At 44.0% G+C, this 14,567-nt stretch overlaps 1 protein-coding gene across 1 annotated transcript in view; it reads right to left on the reverse strand.

Moving 5' to 3' along the window:
- The window catches only part of SNTG2 (syntrophin gamma 2), a 977,025-nt gene that overhangs the window by 881,302 nt on the left and 81,156 nt on the right, over positions 1-14,567 (reverse strand). The gene's annotated exons all lie outside the window — the stretch shown is intronic.

Genomic DNA, 14,567 nt, shown 5'->3' on the forward strand with positions numbered 1-14,567 from the left:
TACCGTGCGAGTGCCGTTGCCCTGGACAGGTGGGTAGGCCGACTCTTGGGCGCGGGCACTGGCACAGGGTCCCTCATAGTGCAATCAAGTGTCTCTGACGGTGGTGGTGCACACCCGCCGTCAGACACACCGCTGTACTATGAGGGGCCCAGTGCCAGTACCGACGCCCATGAGTGGGCCCCCCTTGCTTGGCCAGGGCCCCAGTATTTGCAATCTTTACCTCTCCCTGCTCCTCCGCTGTGTAATCTGGGCCGTCAAATCCATACTGTGCCTGACACCGTCAGAGCCTGCCTCCTGATGTATAGACATATATTTTGAATGTGTACGCTATCCATACATGTTATCCGGGGATACGTTACCCCTTCTAAACTTTGTGCAATGACGTGCAATCCATACTGGGCCTAACACCGTCTGAGCCTGCCTCATGCTGTATAGACATATATTTTGAATGTGTACGCTATCCATACATGTTATCCAGGGATACGGTACCCTTTCTAACCTTTGTGCAATGACGTGCAATCCATACTGGGCCTAACACCGTCTGAGCCTGCCTCATGCTGTATAGACATATATTTTGAATGTGTACGCTATCCATACATGTTATCCAGGGATACGGTACCCTTTCTAACCTTTGTGCAATGACGTGCAATCCATACTGGGCCTAACACCGTCTGAGCCTGCCTCATGCTGTATAGACATATATTTTGAATGTGTACGCTATCCATACATGTTATCCGGGGATACGGTACCCCTTCTAACCTTTGTGCAATGACGTGCAATCCATACTGGGCCTAACACCGTCTGAGCCTGCCTCATGCTGTATAGACATATATTTTGAATGTGTACGCTATCCATACATGTTATCCGGGGATACGGTACCCCTTCTAACCTTTGTGCAATGACGTGCAATCCATACTATGCCTAACACCGTCTGAGCCTGCCTCATGCTGTATAGACATATATTTTGAATGTGTACGCTATCCATACATGTTATCCAGGGATACGGTACCCTTTCTAACCTTTGTGCAATCACGTGCAATCCATACTGGGCCTAACACCGTCTGAGCCTGCCTCATGCTGTATAGACATATATTTTGAATGTGTACGCTATCCATACATGTTATCCGGGGATACGGTACCCCTTCTAACCTTTGTGCAATGACGTGCAATCCATACTGGGCCTAACACCGTCTGAGCCTGCCTCATGCTGTATAGACATATATTTTGAATGTGTACGCTATCCATACATGTTATCCAGGGATACGGTACCCTTTCTAACGTTTGTGCAATGACGTGCAATCCATACTGGGCCTAACACCGTCTGAGCCTGCCTCATGCTGTATATACATATATTTTGAATGTGTACGCTATCCATACATGTTATCCGGGGATACGGTACCCCTTCTAACCTTTGTGCAATGACGTGCAATCCATACTGGGCCTAACACCGTCTGAGCCTGCCTCATGCTGTATAGACATATATTTTGAATGTGTACGCTATCCATACATGTTATCCGGGGATACGGTACCCCTTCTAACCTTTGTGCAATGACGTGCAATCCATACTGGGCCTAACACCGTCTGAGCCTGCCTCATGCTGTATAGACATATATTTTGAATGTGTACGCTATCCATACATGTTATCCAGGGATACGGTACCCTTTCTAACCTTTGTGCAATGACGTGCAATCCATACTGGGCCTAACACCGTCTGAGCCTGCCTCATGCTGTATAGACATATATTTTGAATGTGTACGCTATCCATACATGTTATCCGGGGATACGGTACCCCTTCTAACCTTTGTGCAATGACGTGCAATCCATACTGGGCCTAACACCATCTGAGCCTGCCTCATGCTGTATAGACATATATTTTGAATGTGTACGCTATCCATACATGTTATCCGGGGATACGGTACCCCTTCTAACCTTTGTGCAATGACGTGCAATCCATACTGGGCCTAACACCGTCTGAGCCTGCCTCATGCTGTATAGACATATATTTTGAATGTGTACGCTATCCATACATGTTATCCGGGGATACGGTACCCCTTCTAACCTTTGTGCAATGACGTGCAATCCATACTGGGCCTAACACCGTCTGAGCCTGCCTCATGCTGTATAGACATATATTTTGAATGTGTACGCTATCCATACATGTTATCCGGGGATACGGTACCCCTTCTAACCTTTGTGCAATGACGTGCAATCCATACTGGGCCTAACACCGTCTGAGCCTGCCTCATGCTGTATAGACATATATTTTGAATGTGTACGCTATCCATACATGTTATCCGGGGATACGGTACCCCTTCTAACCTTTGTGCAATGACGTGCAATCCATACTGGGCCTAACACCGTCTGAGCCTGCCTCATGCTGTATAGACATATATTTTGAATGTGTACGCTATCCATACATGTTATCCAGGGATACGGTACCCTTTCTAACCTTTGTGCAATCACGTGCAATCCATACTGGGCGTGAGAACGGCTGGCGAGCTGTTAAGCAAGCTACAGCACCTGTCCAGACAAGTACAGGGATTCCCTAGCGAGGAGACTTATTTGATTGTTTTCTATGTTGGGAGAGCAATTTTTGGGGAGCACTATACTCTGGAGAATGATATATGGGGCCCACCATACACTGGAACATTCCAAAGGTGGACATCAGACACTGGAGCAGCATTTACAGGGCCCATTATACACTAGAGCATTAGAAATGGGGCCCATTATGTTTGGAGCATTATTTGGGCCCATAAGACAGTGGAGCTTCATCCATGGGAACCAACATATACTGTAGCATTATGTGGAGCTCATCATATACTGTTTCAAACATTATATGGGACCAATGATTTTGTATGGAGAAATAGATGGGCCTCGTCATGAGATGTAAAAAGTGAGGTATTTTTCATTGTACTATACCGCTATTTCTCTGCCGTATCGGAGCATGATGAGTTGTGGTATGTGTTAAAGGGGCGCTCTTTCGCCCAGGGCACATGAAAACCTGCAGCCAGCCCTCCCCCCCCACAAATTTAGCCAAATAACCCCCATTTTTCAGTGCGTAACTTGTATTATGAAGTTAATTAAGGTTGACAAGCTTAAGTAAGAAGAATTGATGCTTTTGGCATTCAAATGGGCACTGTAGGTGTGTTTCCTGTCCTCCTCTCACTGCCGACTTTTATTCCCCATTGACTTACATTGGGTTTCGTGTTTCGGGACGACCCTGACTTTTCCCTATAATCGGACGATCTTGCTCGACCCGACTTTTGGAAAAGTCGGGTTTCACGAAACGAAACGCGACCCTAAAAAAGCAAAAGTCACTCAACTCTACTCCTCAATGTATATGAACACAGTTTTTTGTGGCATTCAAAAGAGACAAATTTTTTAGTGGAAGCCAAATCAGGAATTGCTACTTCTTTGGGAGTTTTTGGAGGAGATTTTCTTTTCTTGAAGCAGTTTTAAGCATCTTTGAGAGGTTTAAAATAGTTTTTCTTTTCCGGAAGCATGTTTTCCAACCTTCTCATTGGACAGTGCCTAGAGAGAAGCAAATTTCATCAGGAGTCTTCTTCAAAGACGTGACATGCACTTTTTTTTCCAACTAGGTGTTTTTCAAGACCTGAAGTGCAAAAAGCACTCAAAAGACTGAACATGAGAATAGCAAAGTGATTTTAACAGGAATGAGTAAAAAGAGCATATCAAGTATTTTTTTAGCGATATTTTAGGCACTCTTTAACCCCTTAAGCCCCAAGGGTGGTTTGCACGTTAATGACCAGGCCATTTTTTACAATTCTGACCACTGTCCCTTTATGAGGTCATAACTCTGAAACGCTTCCATGGATCCTGGTGATTCTGACAATGTTTTCTCGAGACATATTGTACTTCATGACAGTGGTAAAATTTCATTCAAATAACTTGCGATTATTTGTGAAAAAAACGGAAATTTGGCAAAAATGTTGAAAATTTCACAATTTTCCAACTTTAAATTTTTATGCCCTTAAATCACAGAGATACGGCACACAAAGAACTTGATAAATAACATTTACCACATGTTTACCTTACATCAGCACAATTTTGGAACCAAAATTTTTTTTTGTAGGAAGTTATAAGGGTTAAAAATTTACCAGCGATTTCTCATTTTTGCAACACCATTTTATTTTTACGGACCTCATCACATTTGAAGCCACTTTGAGGGGTCTATATGATATATATGATAGAAAATACACAAAAGTGACACGATTCTAAAAACTGCACCCCTTAAGGTGCTCAAAACCACATTCAAAAAGTTTATTAACCCTTTAGATGCATCACAGGAATTTTTTGAATATTTAAAAAAAATGAAAATTTAACTTTTTTCACAAAAAAAATAACTCAGGTTCAATTTTTTTTATTTCACCAAGGGTAACAGGAGAAATTGGACTGCAAAAGTTATTGTGCAATTTGTCCTGAGTACGCTGATACCTGATATGTGGGGGGGAACCACTGTTTCGGCGCATGGCTGAGCTCAGAAGGGAAGGAGCGCCGTTTGACTTTTTCAATGCAAAATTGGCTGGAACTCTGATCGGACGCCATGTCATGTTTGGAGAGCCCCTGATGTACCTAAACAGTGGAAACCCCCCACAAGTGGCCCCATTTTGGAAACTAGACCCCCCCAAGGAACTTATCTAGATATGTGGTGAGAACTTTGAACCCACAAGGGCTTCACAGAAGTTTACAACGTACAGCGGTACAATTAAAAAATCATATTTTTTCCACAAAAATAAACTTTTCACCCCCAATTTTTATTTTCCCAAGGGTAACAGGACCCTAAAAGTTATTGTGTAATTTATCCTGAGTACGCTGACACCCCACATGTGGGGGTAAACCACTATTTGGGCGCATGGCAGAGCTCGGAAGGGAAGGAGCGCCATTTGACGTTTTTGGCTGGAATTGAAATCGGACACCATGTCGCGTTTGGAGAGCCCCTGATGTACCAAAAAAGGGGAAACCCCCCACAAATGACACCATTTTGGAAACTAGACCCCCCAAGGAACTTATCTAGATGTGTGGTGAGCACTTTGACCCCTCCAGTGCTTCACAGAAGTTTATAACGCCCGGGCGTGAAAATAAAAAAATCTTATTTTTTCCACAAACATGATCTTTTAGTCCCCATTTTTTTATTTTCCCAAGGGTAACAGGAGAAATTGGACCCCAAAAGTTGTTGTCCAATTTGTCCTGAGTACGCTGACACCCCATATGTGGGAGAAAACTACTGTATGGGCACACGTCGGGGCTCGAAAGGGAAGTAGTGACATCTTGGAATGCAGACTTTGATGGAATGGTCTGCGGGTGTCATGTGCGTTTGGAGAGCCCCTGATGTACCTAAACTATTGAAACTCCCCACAAGGGACCCCATTTTGGAAACTAGACCCCCCACAGAACTTATCTAGATGTGTGGTGAGCACTTTCAACCCCCAAGTGCTTCACAGAAGTTTATAATGCCCGGGCGTGAATATAAAAAATAATTTTTTTCCACAAAAATGATATTTTTGCCCCCAATTTTTTATTTTCCTAAGGGTAACAGGAGAAATTGGACCCCAAAAGTTGTTTTGCAATTTGTCCTGAGTAGGCTGATACCCCATATGTGGGGGTAAAACACTGTTTGGGTGCATGGCAGAGCTTGGAAGGGAAGGAGCACCATTTGACTTTTTCAACTCAGAATTGGCTGGAATTGAGATCAGACGCCATGTTGCATTTGGAGAGCACCTGATGTGCCCAAACAGTGGAAACCCCCAATTCTAACTCCAACCCTAACCCCAACACACTCCTAACCCTAATCTCAGCCCTAACCCTAGCCCTAACCCTAGCCCAAACCCCGGCCCTAACCATAGCCTGTTATGATTGAGTCACCGTAGGAGGCAAAAACAGAAATGCTAGCTATGTCCAGAAAACCAGAGAAGTTGGCAGCTATCGGATTGCAGACCCCTGAACCTATCAACACAACTAGCAGTAGCTGTGGGGGGTTCCTACGATGCCCTATACCCCTCGATCACAGCCGGAGAAATAGCTAGGCCTAAAGAAAGAAAGGGGAAAACTAAACTGCCCCAGAGCAGACCCCAAAGCAATAGGCAGCCCCCAACATATAATGACGGTGAAGCAAGATGAAAACACTAACACAGGCAGAAAGATAGACTGAGCAAAGATGGGGCCCAATCTCGCTTGATAGAAAAGGACAGGAAGGCTGCTGTCTGCAATCCGTGAAAAACCCTATGAAAATAAGAGCCAACAGACTGACAGTGAAAAAGGCCCTGAAGACGCTAGGCTTCAAAAAAGCTATGTCAGTACTCAGGAATATTCTGAAGACAGAGCTACAGGCAAAAGGAGATTCAGCTCACCCCAGCAGGGAATGGCAGATTCCAGAAAAGCAAGGAAAACAAAAACAAAACACAAAAGCAAACTGGCAAAGCAGAAAAACTTAGCTTAGAGGAGCAGGAATCAGACTGGTGTCCTAGAAGTCCACAGAGAAATCACCCGCAGGGCAGAAGGGCGTTGTCAGCCTTATATCCAGTCCGTGACTCCACTCAGCCAGTCTTCCTCATCAGGTTCAGGTGCCTGATAATCAGGCTCATTACCTTCCTTCACCAGAATAGGGAGTTCACCACACCTCAGTAACCAAGGGGAAAATGAACTCACAACAGTACCCCCCCTTGAGGAGGGGTCACCGAACCCTCAACCACGCCACCAGGGCGATCAGGGTGAGCCCGATGAAAGGCACGCACCAATCTTTTGGCATGAATATCAGAGGCAGAGACCCAGGAATTATCCTCCTGACCATAACCCTTCCACTTAACCAAATACTGGAGTCTCCGTCTAGCCAGACGGGAATCCAGTATTTTCTCTACCTCATATTCCATGTTACCTTCAACCAATACAGGGTCCGGAGGTGCCACCCCTGGAACAACTGGTTCAACAAACCTCTTCAACAAGGACTTATGGAACACATTATGGATTTTAAATGTGACAGGCAGAGCCAAACGGAAAGAGACTGGATTAATAATCTCCAAAATCTTGTAAGGTCCAATAAATCTAGGCTTAAACTTAGGAGAAGCCACCTTCATAGCAATATTTTTTGATGATAACCACACCATATCACCAATCTTAAACTGGGGACCAATGGTCCTATGTCGATTGGAAAACCGCTGGGCCTTTTCCTGGGAGAGGGATAACTTATCCACCACTTGGTCCCAGATCTGGTGCATTCTCTCCACCACAGTGTCAACACCTGGGCAGGCAGAAGGCTCCACCTGCCCTGAAGAAAATCGAGGATGAAACCCAAAGTTACAAAAAAAAGGTGACATCAAAGTGGCAGAACTAGCTCTATTATTTAAAGCAAATTCGGCCAAGGGCAAAAATGAAACCCAATCATCCTGATCAGTGGAAATAAAACATCTCAAATACGACTCCAAGGTCTGGTTTGTTCTCTCTGTCTGCCCATTGGTCTGAGGGTGAAAAGCAGAGGAGAAGGACAACTGAATTCCCAGCTTGGAACAGAAAGTCCTCCAAAATCTAGACACAAACTGAACTCCTCTGTCAGATACAATGTTCTCAGGAATCCCGTGTAAGCGAACCACCTGTTGCAAAAACAGGGGCACCAACTCAGAGGAAGATGGCAACTTAGGGAATGGTACAAGATGAACCATCTTAGAGAACCTATCACAAATCACCCAAATAACAGTCATTCTTTGAGAGACCGGCATATCAGAGATGAAATCCATTGAAATATGGGTCCATGGCCTCCTGGGGACAGGCAAAGGCATCAACAACCCACTAGAGCGAGAACAAGATTTAGACCGGGAGCAAGTCCCACAGGACTGCACAAAATTCCTGACATCATGAGACAAGGTGGGCCACCAAAAAGAGCGACTCACCAGATCTCTAGTACCAAAAATACCTGGATGACCATCCAAAGCAGAACAATGAACTTCAGACATCACTCTCTTCTTCCACTCGTCAGGAACATACAACTTTCCACTGGGACAATGCTCAGGTTTGTCCTCCTGGAACTCTTGCAGAGCAAGTCTCAAATTGGGCGAGATGGCAGAAAGAACTACCCCTTCGCCTAAGATGGTAGCAGGCTTGGTCACTACAGGAGAATCAGCAAATAAACTCCTAGAGAGGGCGTCTGCCTTGACATTCTTAATTCCAGGAAGAAAAGAGACCACAAAATCAAAACGTGTAAAAAACAAGGCCCACCTAGCCTGTCTAGGGTTCAAGCGTTTAGCCGACTCTAGGTAAATCAAATTCTTGTGGTCAGTGAGGACCACAACTTGATGTTTAGCTCCCTCCAACCAATGTCTCCACTCCTCAAATGCCCATTTCATGGTCAACAGTTCCCGATTCCCCACATCATAGTTACGTTCAGATGGAGAGAACTTTCGGGAAAAGAAAGCACAGGGATTCATTTTAGCTGTTACAGGATCCTTTTGGGACAAAACAGCTCCTGCACCAATCTCAGAAGCATCCACCTCTACCTGGAACGGGAGTTAGACATCAGGTTGCCGCAAAACCGGGGCGGAGGTAAATCTTCGCTTCAGCTCCTGAAAGGAAGCAACAGCCTCCAGAGACCAATTCAACACATCAGCACCCTTCTTAGTCAGATCAGTCAATGGCTTGGCAATACTAGAAAATTTTGCTATAAATTTCCGATAAAAATTAGCAAAACCCAAAAACTTCTGCAGGGCCTTCAAAGAAGTGGGCTGAACCCAATCATAAATGGCCTGTACCTTGGCCGGGTCCATTTCAATAGTTGACGGAGACAAAATAAATCCCAAAAATGAAATCCTCTGTACTCCAAAAAGGCATTTCAATCAGTCCGAATATGTTCCACATGAGAATCCCAATCCTTGGAGAAGATCAAAATATCATCCAGATAGATAATCAAAAATGTATCGACAAAGTCTCGGAAAATATCGTTCATGAAGCACTGGAAGACAGAAGGGGCATTAGTGATCCCAAAAGGCATCACCAGGTACTCAAAATGTCCCTCCGGAGTATTAAACGCCGTCTTCCATTCATCCCCCCGCTTAATGCGGATAAGATTATACGCCCCCCTAAGGTCAAGCTTGGTAAACCAGCAAGCACCTCTAACTCTAGAGAATAGATCCGAAATCAGGGGTAACGGATACTGATATTTAATAGTAATTTTATTGAGGGCACGATAATCAATACAAGGCCTTAAAGAACCATCCTTTTTGGCCACAAAAAAAACCCCAGCACCTAAGGGTGAAGAGGATTGTCTAATATGACCCTTCTCCAACGCCTCCTTAATATAGGACCGCATAGCCTCGTGCTCGGGTACAGATAAATTTTTGAGCCGACCCTTGGGAAATTTACACCCCAGGCTTAGTTCAATTGCACAGTCATAACTCCTATGAGGAGGCAAGGACGCAGACTCATTCTCACTAAATACATCATAAAAGTCCGCCAAATAGTCAGGAACATCATGCGACTGAGGAGAGGTGGAAAAAACCGGAGCCTCACTAAAGGTACACCGACAACCCCAACTCACCACAGACACAGATTTCCAATCCAAAACTGGATTATGAATTTGCAACCAGGGAAACCCCAGAACAACGGCATCATGCAGACCATGCAACACCAAAAATCTGCAATTTTCTTGATGGTCTGGGGCGACCCACATGACCACCTGGGTCCAAAACTGAGGTTTATTTTTAGCCAAAGGAGTAGCATCAATCCCCCTCAAACGGATAGGCGTCTGCAGAGGTGTCATCGGAAATCCACAACGTTTAGCAAAATCCAAGTCCATTAGGTTTAGCGCTGCTCCCGAATCCACAAAAGCCTTGGTGGAAAATGTGGACAGGGAGCAGATCAGAGTAATTGCCAGAAGAAACTTAGGTTGAACACCACCAACAGAAAACGTGTGTGCAAAGCATTTCTCTCGTTTAGGACAAACAGAAATAATATGCGAGGCATCTCCACAGAAAAAACACAGCTTATTACGCCTTCTGAACTCCTGACGTTGCGCCTTAGACAAAACTCTATCACATTGCATAGGTTCAGACGTCTGTTCAACCGGTGGCAACACCTCTCGTGCAATCCTGCGTTCACGTAAACGCCGATCAACCTGAATGGCTAATGACATAGAATCGTCCAGACCAGCGGGAACAAGAAATCCCACCACAGTATCTTTTACGGCTTCTGACAAACCCTTTCGAAAGAGAGCAGCCAAGCATTATCATTCCAGGTAGTAAGGACCGCCCACTTTCGGAACCTTTGACAGTACAACTCTGCAGAATCTCGACCCTGGTTCAATGCCAACAGGGTCTTTTCAGCCTGATCAATAGCATTAGGTTCATCATACAACAACCCCAAAGCCTGAAAGAATGCGCTCACATTAGTCAGAATAGGATCATCTGGTCTCAAAGAAAACGCCCAATCCTGGGGATCGCCACGCAGCAAAGAGATGACAATTTTAACCTGCTGCGCGGAGTTCCCTGACGAGTTAGGCTTCAAGGCAAAAAATAATTTACAATTATTTTTGAAACTCAAAAATTTAGATCGATCCCCAAAAAATACATCAGGTGTAGGGATCTTTGGTTCAACAGCATGCGAACGAGCAAGGTAGGCGGAAATTCCCCGCACTTCCGCAGCGAGCTGCTCCACATGATCAGACAATTGCTTTATCTCCATTGAGAGAAAGAAAAAAAAAATTCCCCCTATGGCCTCAGAGATATAGAGGAAAGAATATACACACACCTTTTTTTTTTTTTTAACACAATTCTTTCCTGCTATTGAGTACCCTAGGATCTGCGGTATGGCAGGTGATTCTGTTATGATTGAGTCACCGTAGGAGGCAAAAACAGAAATGCTAGCTAAGTCCAGAAAACCAGAGAAGTTGGCAGCTATCGGATTGCAGACCCCTGAACCTATCAACACAACTAGCAGTAGCCGTGGGGGGTTCCTACGATGCCCTAGACCCCTCGATCACAGCCGGAGAAATAGCTAGGCCTAAAGAAAGAAAGGGGAAAACTAAACTGCCCCAGAGCAGACCCCAAAGCAATAGGCAGCCCCCAACATATAATGACGGTGAAGCAAGATGAAAACATTAACACAGGCAGAAAGATAGACTGAGCAAAGACGGGGCCCAATCTCGCTTGATAGAAAAGGACAGGAAGGCTGCTGTCTGCAATCCGTGAAAAACCCTATGAAAATAAGAGCCAACAGACTGACAGTGAAAAAGGCCCTGAAGACGCTAGGCTTCAAAAAAGCTATGTCAGTACTCAGGAATATTCTGAAGACAGAGCTACAGGCAAAAGGAGATTCAGCTCACCCCAGCAGGGAATGGCAGAATCCAGAAAAGCAAGGAAAACAAAAACAAAACACAAAAGCAAACAGGCAAAGCAGAAAAACTTAGCTTTAGAGGAGCAGGAATCAGACTGGTGTCCTAGAAGTCCACAGAGAAATCACCCGCAGGGCAGAAGGGCGTCGTCAGCCTTATATCCAGTCCGTGACTCCACTCAGCCAGTCTTCCTCATCAGGCTCAGGTGCCTGATAATCAGGCTCATTACCTTCCTTCACCAGAATAGGGAGTTCACCAGACCTCAGTGACGAAGGGGAAAATGAACTCACAACACTAGTCCTAGCCCTAGCCCTAACCCTAATGGGAAAATGGAAATAAATACATTTTATTTTAATTTTATTATTTTTCCCTAACTAAGGGGGTGATAACAGAGTGTTTGATTTACTATTTATAGCGGGTTTTTATATTTGGCAGCTGTCGCACGCTAAAAGACGCTTTTTATTTTAAAAATAGTTTTTGCATCACCACATATTGAGAGCTATAATTTTTCCTTTTTTTGACCCACCGAGTCATGTGAGGTCTTATTTTTTGCGGGACGAGTTGACGTTTTTATTGGTACCATTTTCGGGCATGTGACATTTTTTGATCGCTTTTTATTCCGATTTTTGGGACACAGAATGAACAAAAACCAGCGTTTCATGAATTTCTTTTGGGGGGTGCGTTAACACTGTTCCGCGTGCGATAAAATTGATAAAGCGGCTTTATTCTTCGGGTCAGTACGGTTACAGCGATACCTCTTTTAGGTCTTTTTTTATGTTTTGTCAGTTTTATGCAATGAAAACTATTTTATATAAAAAATAATTATTTTTGCATCGCTTTATTCTGCGAGCTATAACTTTTTTATTTTTTTGCTGATGATGCTGTATAGTGGCTCGTTTTTTGTGGGACAAGATGATGTTTTCAGCGGTGCCATGGATATTTATATGCGTTATTGCACTTTTTGTTTGGCGGTATGATAATAAATCATTATTTTTTGCTTCGTTTTTTAATTTTATTTTTTAAGGGGTTCGGTAAAGGGGTTAACTAATGGAACAGTTTTATAGGGCAGGTCGTTATGGACGCGGCGATACCAAATATGTGTACTTTTATTGTTTTTTTTTCCCAAAAAATGAATTTATTGGGGGAATAATTTTTTTTTCTAATTTATTTGGCGATTTTTTAAATTATTTTAACACTTTTTTAATTTTTAACTTTATTACATTGTCCCAGGTGGGACATCACTGTCCTGTGACAGATCGCTGATCTGTAACATCACAGATCACTGTGACAGATCAGCGATCTGTCACAGGCACTGCTGCAGACTTCCTCATGCCTGCGCTTTGCAGGCACTGAGGAAGCCGGCTCCCTGCAGGCCCCCGAAGGCCACCATTGCCATCTTGGATTTGGGGGCCTGCAGTGAAGGAGCCCCCTGCAGCAGCGCTTCACATTGCGCTGCTGTGGGGGGCTCAGGGAAGCACGGAGGGAGCCCCCTCCCTGACGATGCTTCCCTTAACCCCCGGTACACCGCGATCGTGTTTGATCGCGGTGTACAAGGGGTTAACATGTCGGGGGCGGTCCGTGACCGCCCCTGACACATTGTGCCGGGTGTCAGCTGTGATAATCAGCTGACAACCGGCCGCGATCAGCGGCGCTCACCATGTGGGCGCCACTGATCGCTGTGACGTACTATCCCGTCCCTGGGAATTAAGTCCCAGGGCACATGGACGGGATAGTATGTCTCACGGCAGAAAGGCGTTAAAGCGAACATGCCACAAAAAGACTTGTAAAAAATCGACAAGTGCACAAACTCTTAGCCTACGTTCCCATGATGAGGATTTGCGTTTGATGTTGCAGATTTCCTACTGTACATCTGTGCTTTTTACGTAAATCAGCTTACCTTTACTTTTTTTATTGCATTTTTCTAGTGTGTTTTTTACATGCATTTGTGCCACCTTGTTGACACTACATTTTTTTAAGAGGCTTGTGGTTGGTATGTCAAGTTTTAAATAAAGCTGCTTTTTCTTTGAAACTGTCACTAGTACACTTTTCGGAGTCACCTGGCAGCTCCAAAAAGGTAACTAGGAACAGGCTTCGCGTAAGCTGCTCCATTTCAAAGAGACCAGGTTCCCCTGGCCCTCACCCTACATCCCCTGTACAAAAAACTGGACTTACATTGGTGTCCCTGGACAAAGGCCACAGAGTCAGCAGCTGTTCGATCATGTAAGCTGGCAAGAAGGTTAGTCAAGAAGCCATGTCAGATCAAGGATTTTACGTCAGGAACAGAATCATAAGACCAGAGGATGGTCAAAATTGTCAGCGAGGTAAGAAAACAGGAGAAATCAAGAGAACAACAGAAGCAGAGACTAGACCTAGCACAAGTCAGGTAGCAAAATTAATTGACTGGCAGTGGAAAACAGATATCCAAGTATTTAATTATCAGGCAGCTCCACACAAGGCTCTCACAAAGGGGTGATCAAAAAAGAAGACAAATAACCCAATAGCTCCCAGAGCTAGACGCATCACAAGTCCCAGGAATAAAACCATATCATTGTTGTCACACATCACTTGCAACAAAGATGTGGTGCTGCTTATAGGCTGAAGTAGGAGCAGAAGGGACAGGAACTAGCATAGATGTCACAGATGCTTCCTGGTATTTGGTTTGACAAAGCCTTATTGATATATTCAAGTGTGGATTACATGAAGCATAAAACTCAGGGTATTTGCAAGAGAAATTAAGATGTCACAGATTTTAAATACACACCACATGTCAGTTTACACATCATTTGAAAAATCACAGTGAGAATGACATTTCTATAAATTCCATCCACTTTGAAGAAACTATGAGACACTGCATCTTTTGCAAAAATATTCAATGTCGGAAACCCTTATTGGAAACTTTACCTTAGAACGAATAAATATATCACTTACAGTGGGTGAAATAAGTATTGAACACGTCACCATCTTTTAAAGAAAATATATTTCTAAAGGTGATATTGACATGAAATTCTTATGAGATGTCTGTAACAGCCCACCCAATCCAAACAGGCAAAGAAATCAAATAAAAAATGTTCATAAATTATGTGGAATAATGACAAATGACACAGGGAGAAAGTGTTGAACACGCTTACGGAAATGTATTTAATACTTCATGCAAAAGCCTTTGTTGGCGATGAAGCTTCAAGACACCTCCAATAAGGAGAAACTAGTCGCATGCATTGCTCAGGTGTGATTTTGG

Source organism: Dendrobates tinctorius, unplaced genomic scaffold, assembly GCF_039654945.1.
Source record: "Dendrobates tinctorius isolate UK_male_01 unplaced genomic scaffold, ASM3965494v1 ptg000049l, whole genome shotgun sequence".
Lineage (NCBI taxonomy): Eukaryota > Metazoa > Chordata > Amphibia > Anura > Dendrobatidae > Dendrobates > Dendrobates tinctorius.